This window comes from Mustela putorius, unplaced genomic scaffold (assembly GCF_011764305.1).
Source record: "Mustela putorius furo isolate JIRA1106 unplaced genomic scaffold, ASM1176430v1.1 tig00000460_pilon_pilon_pilon, whole genome shotgun sequence".
Classification (NCBI taxonomy): Eukaryota; Metazoa; Chordata; class Mammalia; order Carnivora; family Mustelidae; genus Mustela; species Mustela putorius.
The window spans coordinates 23,325,239-23,335,377 of NW_025421389.1; the positions used below are offsets into that span (position 1 = coordinate 23,325,239).

At 51.7% G+C, this 10,139-nt stretch overlaps 1 long non-coding RNA gene across 2 annotated transcripts in view; it reads right to left on the minus strand.

Moving 5' to 3' along the window:
* Positions 1-9,516, minus strand: part of LOC101685276 — a 35,317-nt gene extending 25,801 nt beyond the window's left edge. For both annotated transcript variants that reach the window (XR_001178990.2, XR_006606900.1), the window contains exons 1-2: positions 7,718-9,516; positions 2,617-2,732 (exon numbers count right to left, since the gene is read on the minus strand). This is a non-coding gene — a long non-coding RNA (uncharacterized LOC101685276). The remainder of the gene's footprint in view (positions 1-2,616; positions 2,733-7,717) is intronic.
* Positions 9,517-10,139: the final 623 nt, after the last annotated feature.

Sequence of the window (10,139 nt, forward strand, 5' to 3'; positions counted from 1 at the left end):
GCCAGGTGGGTACGCCGGCTACATGTTTCCAGGGCGCCACATTCAAAGCTGAACAAACCCAAGACACATTCACTGTTATTTTGAACTGCATGCCCACACAGCGCTTCTAGGGAGCATCTCGGATGGGCAACCAGAGGAGGGGACACAATGTCAGCCAGGTAGATGAGGGGACCCACGTCCTGTCATGGAATCTGCACAAGCACGTTCCTTCTCTACCTCGATCTGCCTGCCCGGTCCCATTCTTTGCCCGCAATTAGCAAGCCCCAGCCAACATACTAGAACCTATTAGCACTGATCCCCTCTCCCATCAAGCCAGGCCTTTCTGCCCAAGGTCAGCTCAGATCCTGCAGACGGGAATCCCCTCCTGGCCCACTCCTCGGGGTTGTGGGGAGGGCTGGATGGAATCGCTCCTCTCTCAGATGCAAGATGTTGCCATCCAGGCTCGGAGCTTAAGGAAGATGCTGCCATTTAGAGAACAAATCCAGGGGAAGCCTTGGCAGCCTCACCCTTGAGCTTTTCTCATATCTACTGACTCCCACAAATCTACCAAGCCATGTTTAGTGAATATCTATTATGGAAGATCCCCCACAGAAGACTCATGGGTGTGTGAGTCTTCTGCCCTCCTTCCTGCCCTCCGTACTTTTGTGAGGAGACACATCTGGGGCATGGCAGCAGCTACTGGGGTGTGAACAGAACAACTCCAGGGCACATGCTCGTGGGGAGCACAGCACATGGCCCTGGGCCTCATGCCCAAGACCGTGTTACTCACAACTGGAGGAGGTTTACGCCAGGTGCTATATAAAAATGGTGGGGTGGGGGGAGATCGGGGTTACTGTGGGACAAAGGGATGGAAAGGCATCACCAAATTCAGGGGCTTGAGTTTAGCTTAGAGGGATTTGGGTTTAGTTGAGAGGAGATGGGTACGGAAGACGTCACAGGTGGGAATATCCCATGAGCCGGGAGGTGTGGTCAAAAAGGCCCAGAAAGTGCTCAGGAGACACTGCACAAAACCCTTTGGTGGGGAAGGAGAGCTTGTGTGGAACGACAATGGGAAACACCACTGAAGATCCCCAGGCTGAATGCTGTCCTATCAGAGAACATGGTTCTAGCTCTTCCTACAGGAGAGAAGGATCTCGGGTTTGAGTTCATGGAAAAGGTTCAGACCCAGATTTGTGGCAAAGCACCTCCAAGAGGGGCCCGCCCTCCATGGGCAGCAGAGCTCCATCCCATCTCCCTCCCGAGGACCCCTCCCCATTTCTCCTCAGTCAGAGCCTTACCCCCACCACATAAGCAGGACAGGAACACGCGTTCCCTTTGAGCGCACATCCACGCTGTACAGAAGAGCCCTGCCCCTCTTTCTGCCTCCAAACCCCACCCCTTCCCTGCACCTGTGCCCGTCCTCTCCTCCTACCTCCCATTCCAGGGGAGGGAGAGGCCAGTCCTCTTACCTGTGCTGCTGATCCCACTGCCTCAAGACAACTTCAAGGGCCTGTTGCATTGACTCTGTCCTCTTGCTCTCAAGTTTTCAACTTCCCCTCTCCACCTGGACTTCCCCGTCATTTGACTATGCTCTAGAATCCCCCACCTTAAAATCAAAATCTCCATAGGCCCCACACCCACCTCTACCCCCCATCTCTCCATTTAGTCTTTCCCCACCAAGCTGCCCCCAAAGGCTTGTATACAGATGCTTTTCCCATGTTTTTACACCGGTCCATTCCTCTGTGTCTGCCACCACCCACCTGCCCACCACACACCCTACATGTCATTGACACTGCTTTTGCTAAGACCACCAGGGACCCCCAGGTCACTAAATCTCCTACACCCTCTCTGGCGTCTCCACCGCGTCTACCAGTCAGCCCCTCCCTCCTTCCCAACGCATTCTCCCTCGGCTTTGGGTGAGGTCACATTCTCTGGGGCCTGGTCCGCATTTCCTCTAATTCCGTTGCCGTGTTAGTTCGCAGCCTCCTCCTGGCTGAATGACCGTTATGGACTCCTCATTATTTCTCCAGTTCCAAGCGCATTATATTTTTAACTATTTTCATTCTCAAAACAGTCCTACGTTACAGATGCTATTTTCCTCCTTTGCAGGATGAGAACGCGAAGACCCATAGAACAACGTTCCCCTAGCTCACTGAGCTAGAAATCCGAGCGAGAGACAAGAGTCAAACAGACCTTTTGGGTCGTGATCTATGCCGCCGATCACTGTATTACGCTGTCTGTGTACCTGACTGTATTAATAAGGGTAGGAAAGACCACACAGCCATAATAAACAAACCAAAATCTCAGAAGCTTCAATAACAAGCTATTATTTCCATCCTGTGCTCTGTATCCACGACATCTCAACAGGGAAGGGGCCGCAGGTAGTTACTCAGAGACCCAGGTCGTAAAGGCTCCACCATCTTGTAAGTGCAGGAAGGAAATGGAAAGGCAGAAAAACCATACATGGGCCTTCCCTTGTCATTTTTACAGACTGAGTGTTATGGCCCCTCTTAACTATAAGAGAGGAGAGAAGTACCAGGGAGCGAATGGCAGGTCTGCTGAGATAAGCCGTACAGACAAGAACAAACTTGAAATTGGGAGCTTCTCCAGCCTCATCCTGTGTCATTCCATACTCACCCATTCCCATGGCTTTAGCGACTTTCCAAATGGATGTCTTCAGCCCAGACCTCAGCCTCACTGTCGAACTCCCATCTTGTCGGCGTAACTGCTTCCTTGACATTTTTCAAGAGCTTCTGAAATTTGAAATATTCAAAACAAAACCCTTGGAGTTCCCCCTCATCAAAACCTCTCCCGTCCCTCAACCTGTCCCATTTCAACAAGTTCTACTTCCATCCATTGAGCCACTTCTGCCAGAAACCTGGGAATTTTTCCTGCCTCCTCCCCCTACTTCCATATTCAACCTATCACCACGTCTAAATGAGTCTATCTTCAAAATAATGTCAGATCTGCCCAGCTAGTGCTAGCCCTGTCACTCTTGTCAAAGACACCATCATCTCTTGCCTAGACTACTGCCACTGCCTCCTTCCTGCTCTCCAGATTGCCTCTTATTGCCTTCTAGAACATTCTCCAAAGCACAGATCAGATCACGCCACTCTTTTTCCCACTCAGTGGTTGTCTACCTTGCGCAGGGTTGTGTCCAAAGTCCTGAAAGGGGCCACAAAAATGCTCACCACAACCTTGCCTCTCCAGCAACAACCTGTGCCATTCGTCCCCTCACGCACCATGTTCCAGCCACACATGTCTTCTGGGAGGTCCTTGGCTGTGCTTACTCTTACCAGATGCAGGCTTTCAAACATGCCATTCCCTCTCCCTGAAATGCTCATTTCATACTCTTCGTCCACGAAGTTCTTCTTATGCACGACTCTCTGGCTCAGTGTCACCTCTCAAGAGACCATTCATGAAACTCCCAATAGAAATGAGGCCCTCTTGTGTATGTTCCCATCACACCCTACTCTTCTGTTTTACAGCGCTCGTGGCAATTTATAATTATATATCTATTTGGGACTTTTTGTTGGGTATCTGACTCCCACAGAACCATAAGCTCCATGACAACTATGGTGGGATACTTGTTTGCTCACCATTGTCTCTCCCACACAAAGTATCTGGTGTAAAATAAGTCACCAGCCAAAACTTGTTAAGTCCAATGAGAATATAACCTCTTGGCCCATATGGCTTCCATGATGAGCAGCTTCTGCCTGCAGAAGAACGGCGTACCATGCCCCAACCCCTGGCTCCCTGCCAGTGTGATTACGACCAAGTGACAAAGATCTTCTGTTTCCAGGTTTGTTCTCCAAAGAACATACAATCTTGGCAGTCTGGAATAGACCGGTTGTGCCTTCTCCTGAGGGCACTTGGGTAGCATCTCCTAAGGCTGAACCACTCTGGGTCTCAGACAGACTCAGCAGAGTCGAGGTCTCCTTATCCATTCTTTAAAATGGATTAATCAACAACTGAACTCCAGAGTCCAGCATGCAGGGCCTTCCTCAGGCTGACCCATTCTGCTTTCCGACTCCGTGGCTGCGAAAACCAGTTGCCACAAATGTAGAGGCTTAAAGCAACGCAAATTTATTATCTCATTGTTCTGAGTTCAGAAGTCCAAAAGGAGTCTCTCTGTGCTAAAATCAAGATGGTGGCCAAGCTGCATTGTTTGCTGGAAGCTTGAGGGCAGAATCTATCTCCTAGCCTTCTCTAGCTCCTAGAAGCCGCTTGCACTGTTTGGCCAGTAGCCTCATGTCCCCATCCTCATAGCCTGCGACATCAGTGGAGTCTTTCTCTCATGCCTTCTTTCTAGTTCCTTCTCTTCTGCCTCTGCTTTCTACCTACGAAGACCCTGGTGATTTCACCAGGCCCATCTAGACAAACCAAGGTCGTCTCTCATCTCAAGGTCAACTGATCAACAGCCTTAATTCCACATGCAACCCTTTTGCCGTGTAACCTAGCATATGTAGACTGGTCAGAGACTAGCCTCGGGGGACCCTTTTTCTGCGTACCGCCAAGGTCACATCCTTCCATCTCTCACCCCAAACTTTATGTTTGAACCACAAGGATGGCGAGACTTAGAGCTGTTGTTCCAAAGAGCCAGGGTTATCGGCACGGGGATCTATAGGAAATCACAAGTTACCTCTGGAAGATTCCCCAATACACTCTGCCTCTGTTATCTCCTCACGCGGCGGATCGCTAACTCTCCTGCACTCCCGATTTTCTCTCCTGAAAATGAGGAGAAGGAGGCCCACCTCTCTGGGTTGTTGCAAGGATTAAACAGGTTACATGTAGACAGTGCGTGGGAAGTCGGGCTGATGCATGAGAAGGAGCATGCGCTCTGACTTCCGAAGTCTGGGTTCAGCTTTGATTCCCACCACTTAACAGACTTGTGTGGTCCCAGAAGAGTATTTAATCTCCACAAATTCCCTCAAAATCTACATTTTCTCCGCTGTAAAGTGGGGGTATCAAGAATACCTATCACAGGGTTGCTGTAAGGATTAAATGAGATAAATTATGCAAAGTGTTTTGGCATACAGTAATTGCTCCATAAGATTAGGTATTATGATTATTATACTAGAATCCCTGATAAATGTAGCTGTTCTTTGTTGTGATGTTTTAGCTCATTTTTTTTTATCTGACAAACTCGAAAATCTCAGCTTTAGTATCACACCTTCAGAAAAGCCTTCTCCTTCCCTCCTAGCCAGAAGCGGTCAGCTCTTCCTCCTGCTGTGCTCTCCCATAACACCTAGCCCATGTGTTTGTTGAAGAATCTGTGCATATGTCCTTCCACCACCCGCCCCCCACCAACACACACACACACACACACACACACACAGGACGCCGTGAGCGACTTGAAGACAGGTTCCATGGCCTGTTCATCTAGGTACACCGGCCCCTGAGTCAGGGCCTAGGAGTTATAATGTTTAAGACATGTCTGCAGACAACCGTAGAGTCCTAAGCCCATCCTTAGAAACTGACATTTCATAGAACAGTTGTTACTGTATTTGTCGCAACACACGTGTCCCTCTACCCGCAGTCCGTACTCGGGTTGGGGAGGTAGGTATGCACTTCTTTCCTGGGAGCTGCTTTCCTTGGAGTTCCAGCAGAACTGGCCCCCCAAGGGAGCTGCAGCCAGAAAGCAAAGAGCCCCCCCCCCCACTCCGCTTGCCGCCAGTCCCACTCTCCACCTCTGCCTCCGCCACCGCTGTGTCCCCAGGACCGCCGCTGCCTCCTGCAGCCGCCGGGGCTCTCCAGCCCCACCTTCAGCAAGTGCTCCGTAGACCCTGAAGCAGAAGTCTGCCCTGAGCAGAACCGGACTGAAAATCATATTTTCACGGGATGTCAAACCTCCTCTCCTACCTTAAATGAAAGATATTATTTTTGAGAGGAGAATGTCACACTCTACCACCGAAATTCTGCTTCCTCGGCAGAAACCCCAGCGGCATCTCGGCATGGCTGGCGGCTCTTCACGTAGGGCCGGTGCTGGGAAATTCAGCAGGCCTGATGCAGACCGTGGGAGCACGGGCTGCTCTGCGATTCAAACAAGGGGGAGCACACTCAGGGGGCATTGCCTTTGCGGGGATGGTGGAGAGGCAGGGGAGACCTGGTCCACACACACACACACACACACACACCAGCCCTGGACCCACCGCAGGCCTTTCTCTCTCCTTGGGAAATGCACCCATCACTTTGCCAAATAAATAAATCATCCCCCAGCTCACCCACCTCTGGCCCTGCCTGTAATAAATGATCTCCCTTCGGCTTCCTCGTTGGCATATATAAAAATATACCCTCTGTGCTGCCAACAGCCTCTCAGTCCCTTGTCTCTCAGCAATTCAGGCGAGACTTGAGACCTCTTTCTGATTCACCAGCCCTGATCCGGCCCTGGGATCCGAAGCTTTGCGTGGAGCTCGGAGGGCAGGGAAGGTGTCAGGCTGTGAGTGGGACCACGTCCAGGGAAACCGTCCGCGCTTTCTAATGAGTGAGAAGGCGCTGGGGAGAACAGGTCAGAAGCAGCTTTCTGTCCCTGGAGCCTCCGGTTATGTCAACTTCTGTGCGTGTGGCCTGGGGGCTGATCGCTCTCGAAGTCCCCAGGAGTCCCAGAAGCACCAGCTGCTTACCTGGCTGCCGGCTCTTAGCAGGGCCACGCGGCCACGCGGATCGGGACCTTATTTATGCTCTCTGGCCGCTCCCAGAGGCTCCTGCTCCCTGTCCTAGACGGGAGCCACCTGTGAGCAGCACCCAATGACCAACCCAGGTGTTCTGTGTCTCCTGGGTGCCCTGTGGCTGGACTCGGTGTCAAAGACCCCATTTTCAGGGTTCAGGGGGCCAAGTGCTCTCCTCCAGCCCCGCAAGCCCCTAAACCAGCAAGGGGCACCAGCATCTCCTAGAATGCTTTCCTCGGGGGCTCATCGCCTCAGGAAACTCCCCGTGACCATGAATGTCCTCCTCACCAAGGACTCTCCACTCAGAGATCCCGGCCTGTCCCTCCGGTGCCTCACTCAGCTGCAGGACCAGGGCTGTATGCAAACATTTGCTTTGATTTGTAAAATGATCCATATAATTAGGGAAAAGAGTTAAATAAAGGGACTGATTTCAGAGAGCAGGCTCTTAATGACACTAATACCTGACAAAAGGGGTCATTATGATGGGCTAATGGGCCTTGCCTGGCGTTCAGCTCTCTCAGGACACAATCCAACACACTCAATTATCTGCTAATCAGGGCCATTTTGTCAGAGGTTACTGCCCTGAAGTATCAATTATAGGAACATTATTAATACTTTATGGAGAAACCACTTGCATGAAAGTGTTAAACTCAGGAGGCGAGCCCGTCACCCCCCTGTCCTAACGGGGACCCGGGATATGCCGTCTCTTTGTGGCCCCTTTTGACTCCCCAACTGGGGTTTTCCATGACCTATGGCGTCTACTGGGAAGGAGCCAGGGCCATGATGATGTTCCCAATCCTGTCACCTGTGACCGAACTGGCACGTCCAACTCTTAATGCCACCAGCTGGCGATGGTGACTTAGCCCAAAGCCAAGGCATTCCTGACTGGAGATGCCGGAGGGAAGCAGGGAGCCACAGGGCTCAGGAACAAGCCGGCGTGTGTGTATGTGTGAGTGTTTCCCCCTCTCCGTCTCTCTTTTCTCCCTCTCCTCCCCTCCTTCTTCCTACCCATCTTTCTCTGCCTCCCTCCATCTTGTCTCTTTCTCTCCCTCCCTCCCTTGCCCCCTCACCTCCCGGTGTCTCCTCTCTCCCCTCTCTCTCTCTCTTCCTCTCTTGCTCTCTTCAATGAGATCCCGCTGAGGCAACAGGAAAGAGACGGACAAGAGACGTTTCTTCACGACGCAGCCTTTCCGGGATGCAGTCTGCGTTGCTCCCTAGCGTCCACTCCTCCTCCATGCTGGCCACGTGGATTTTTCACTTCTAGGGAGGCACCAAGCACCCAACACAGAAACTGGAGGGGCAGCTCTTAAAAATGGTGTGAAGTAGCGGTCAAAGTAGGAAAAGAGCTTTAGAGTCAGAGCCATGAGAATTCAAATCTCTGCCCCATCAATCCCTGGCCATGGGGTCTCGGGCAAGTCACTTAACCTCCTGTGGCTTTCGAAGTAGATCCGTGACTCAGAGTAGCAGCTGGGCCCCTTGCTTGTTGTGCAAACTCAAGCAAGTTATTTCCCCTTTCTGAACCACAACGTTCCGCATTCAGGATAGAGATGGTCATATCCACACGCTAGAGCTACAGGAAAGGTTAAATATATAGGCACTAGTCCAGCGCCTGACCTAGTCTACCCAGAATGAGCATGATATCTGTATCACAGTGGGGCACGAGGTAGAAATACCTGTTTCTATATAATGAGTGTAAGTGCTCAAGAGAAGTCAATCCTCTCTGCCCCTCTGACCCTGAGTATCTAGACAACTTCCAGGAAGAGAAGGGATTTTTACTGGAGCTCAAAAGGAGAGCAGTTAGGGACCCTTTGGAACCGCTTCCAGTGCTCTGGTGCCACTGTGCTCTGAAGAAGCTGTCTGCTGAGAATGTGTGGAACTCTCCACTTCTATGGCCCAGTTGGCCAGAGACTCGCCCCTCACAATCAGGGCTACCTTTGTTTGGCCCCTCGCCATCATGAAGGAGAATCAGTGCTTCATGGAAATCTCCTACCACGTGACTTACAGACAGAGTTCAGTCTCGCGGGGGAAAGGTAGGAAGAAGGGAGGGGAGTTCGCCCTGGTGCTCAATGGTCTCCCTCGTGCCTGCAAACCCTACTCTGTGGGTTAGAAAAAGAATAATTAGAAACATGGTTGTGTTCACGAATCCACCAATAGTTGCGAAGGACTTAACCGTAGGCTGGGCAGGGCGATTGCAGTCCAGATCGCAGACCCAACTCCAGGACAGATCCGTTCTACTAGAGTCTGGTGTACGTCCTAGTATACAGATCTGTCTGCCTATGTCCAGAGCTTCCCATAACTCCTGGTCAAGCTGAAGGACAGGGAGTTACTCTACCTTCGGAAGCAAAGCCCGAGAACAGGAGTGCCCAGAAGCACTCAAGTTTTAAAGAATCATCCAAAATTGGTGGTCATCCCCTACACAACTGAGTACAAACATCAAAGAAACGACTTTCCGCCCATAACTATGAGGTTCTAGATGAAGCATGTTAACCTAGAAGTAGTCAAAAATGCAGGAACCTGCCTGGGCACCTCTTCCCCGGAGTCCAGAGAGGAGTCAAGACATTTGGTGGACTGAGGGAGAATCCAGTTCGGAGATGGCCAGCGCTCCATTCTGCTGCCACCGAATGCAGGAAAGAGGACAGACACTTACAAGCAAAAGGCTCCCACTTCCTGCTTGGGGCAGCCTGACCGGCGGCTCCGTGGTGAGAAGCGTTGGCTGAGGCTCAGAAGGTGCCGAGAACCCAGCCCCATGATCCTTGATAAATAAATAAATGGTGTGAAATCTGCTGTTCGGTGGGCCTGGGTAATTAGCATTTGCGGTAAGCAGTTACGGGGTTAAGTGCTACCAGGGGTTTGATCTGGGCTGACAGAGTCGGAGCTACCGAGTGGGGTGGTTGCCTAGCAACAACACCTGTAGCACATTAAGCAGCCAGTCAGCTTTGTCAACTTCTAGCAGGGGCTTTGTAGCCCCGGAGATGGGGGTGGAGGAAGGATTGGGGGCACAGAGGTGGAGAGCCGGACAGTGGGTCTCAGGATGGAAAAGGGGGGCAGTCAGGTGCTCTGTGCACCCCAGAAAGCTTGTGATGTCTACTTCCTTATGCAGGAAGCAAGCAGGCAGCTCTGGGGGTGAGTCCTGGGGAGGCATCCCCCCTCTGACTCTGGTCTCCGCCAAAGAACCTCACACCAGCAGCGAGGGGATGTAGGAATCCCCTTCCCACACCCGAGCCGTCTTTTAAATAAGGCATCTAGGGATTCGGTGATGGGGGGCGGTGGGGAGAGGAGGCGCCTTTGTGATTTTGTTCTCAGATCCTGGAGGAACAGGGTTTCCTTCCGCAGACTCGTCTTTAAGGAAGGGACCAGAGAGCATGAAAGCAAAGACCCTGACAAGACGGAGTCCTTCTCCCCACCTTCCGCCCACACCTTCCCATACATCGCTCTGGACTTCCTCCCATGCACGCCTGAGTGAGAGAGAGGGAGAGAGAGAGTGTGCTGGAA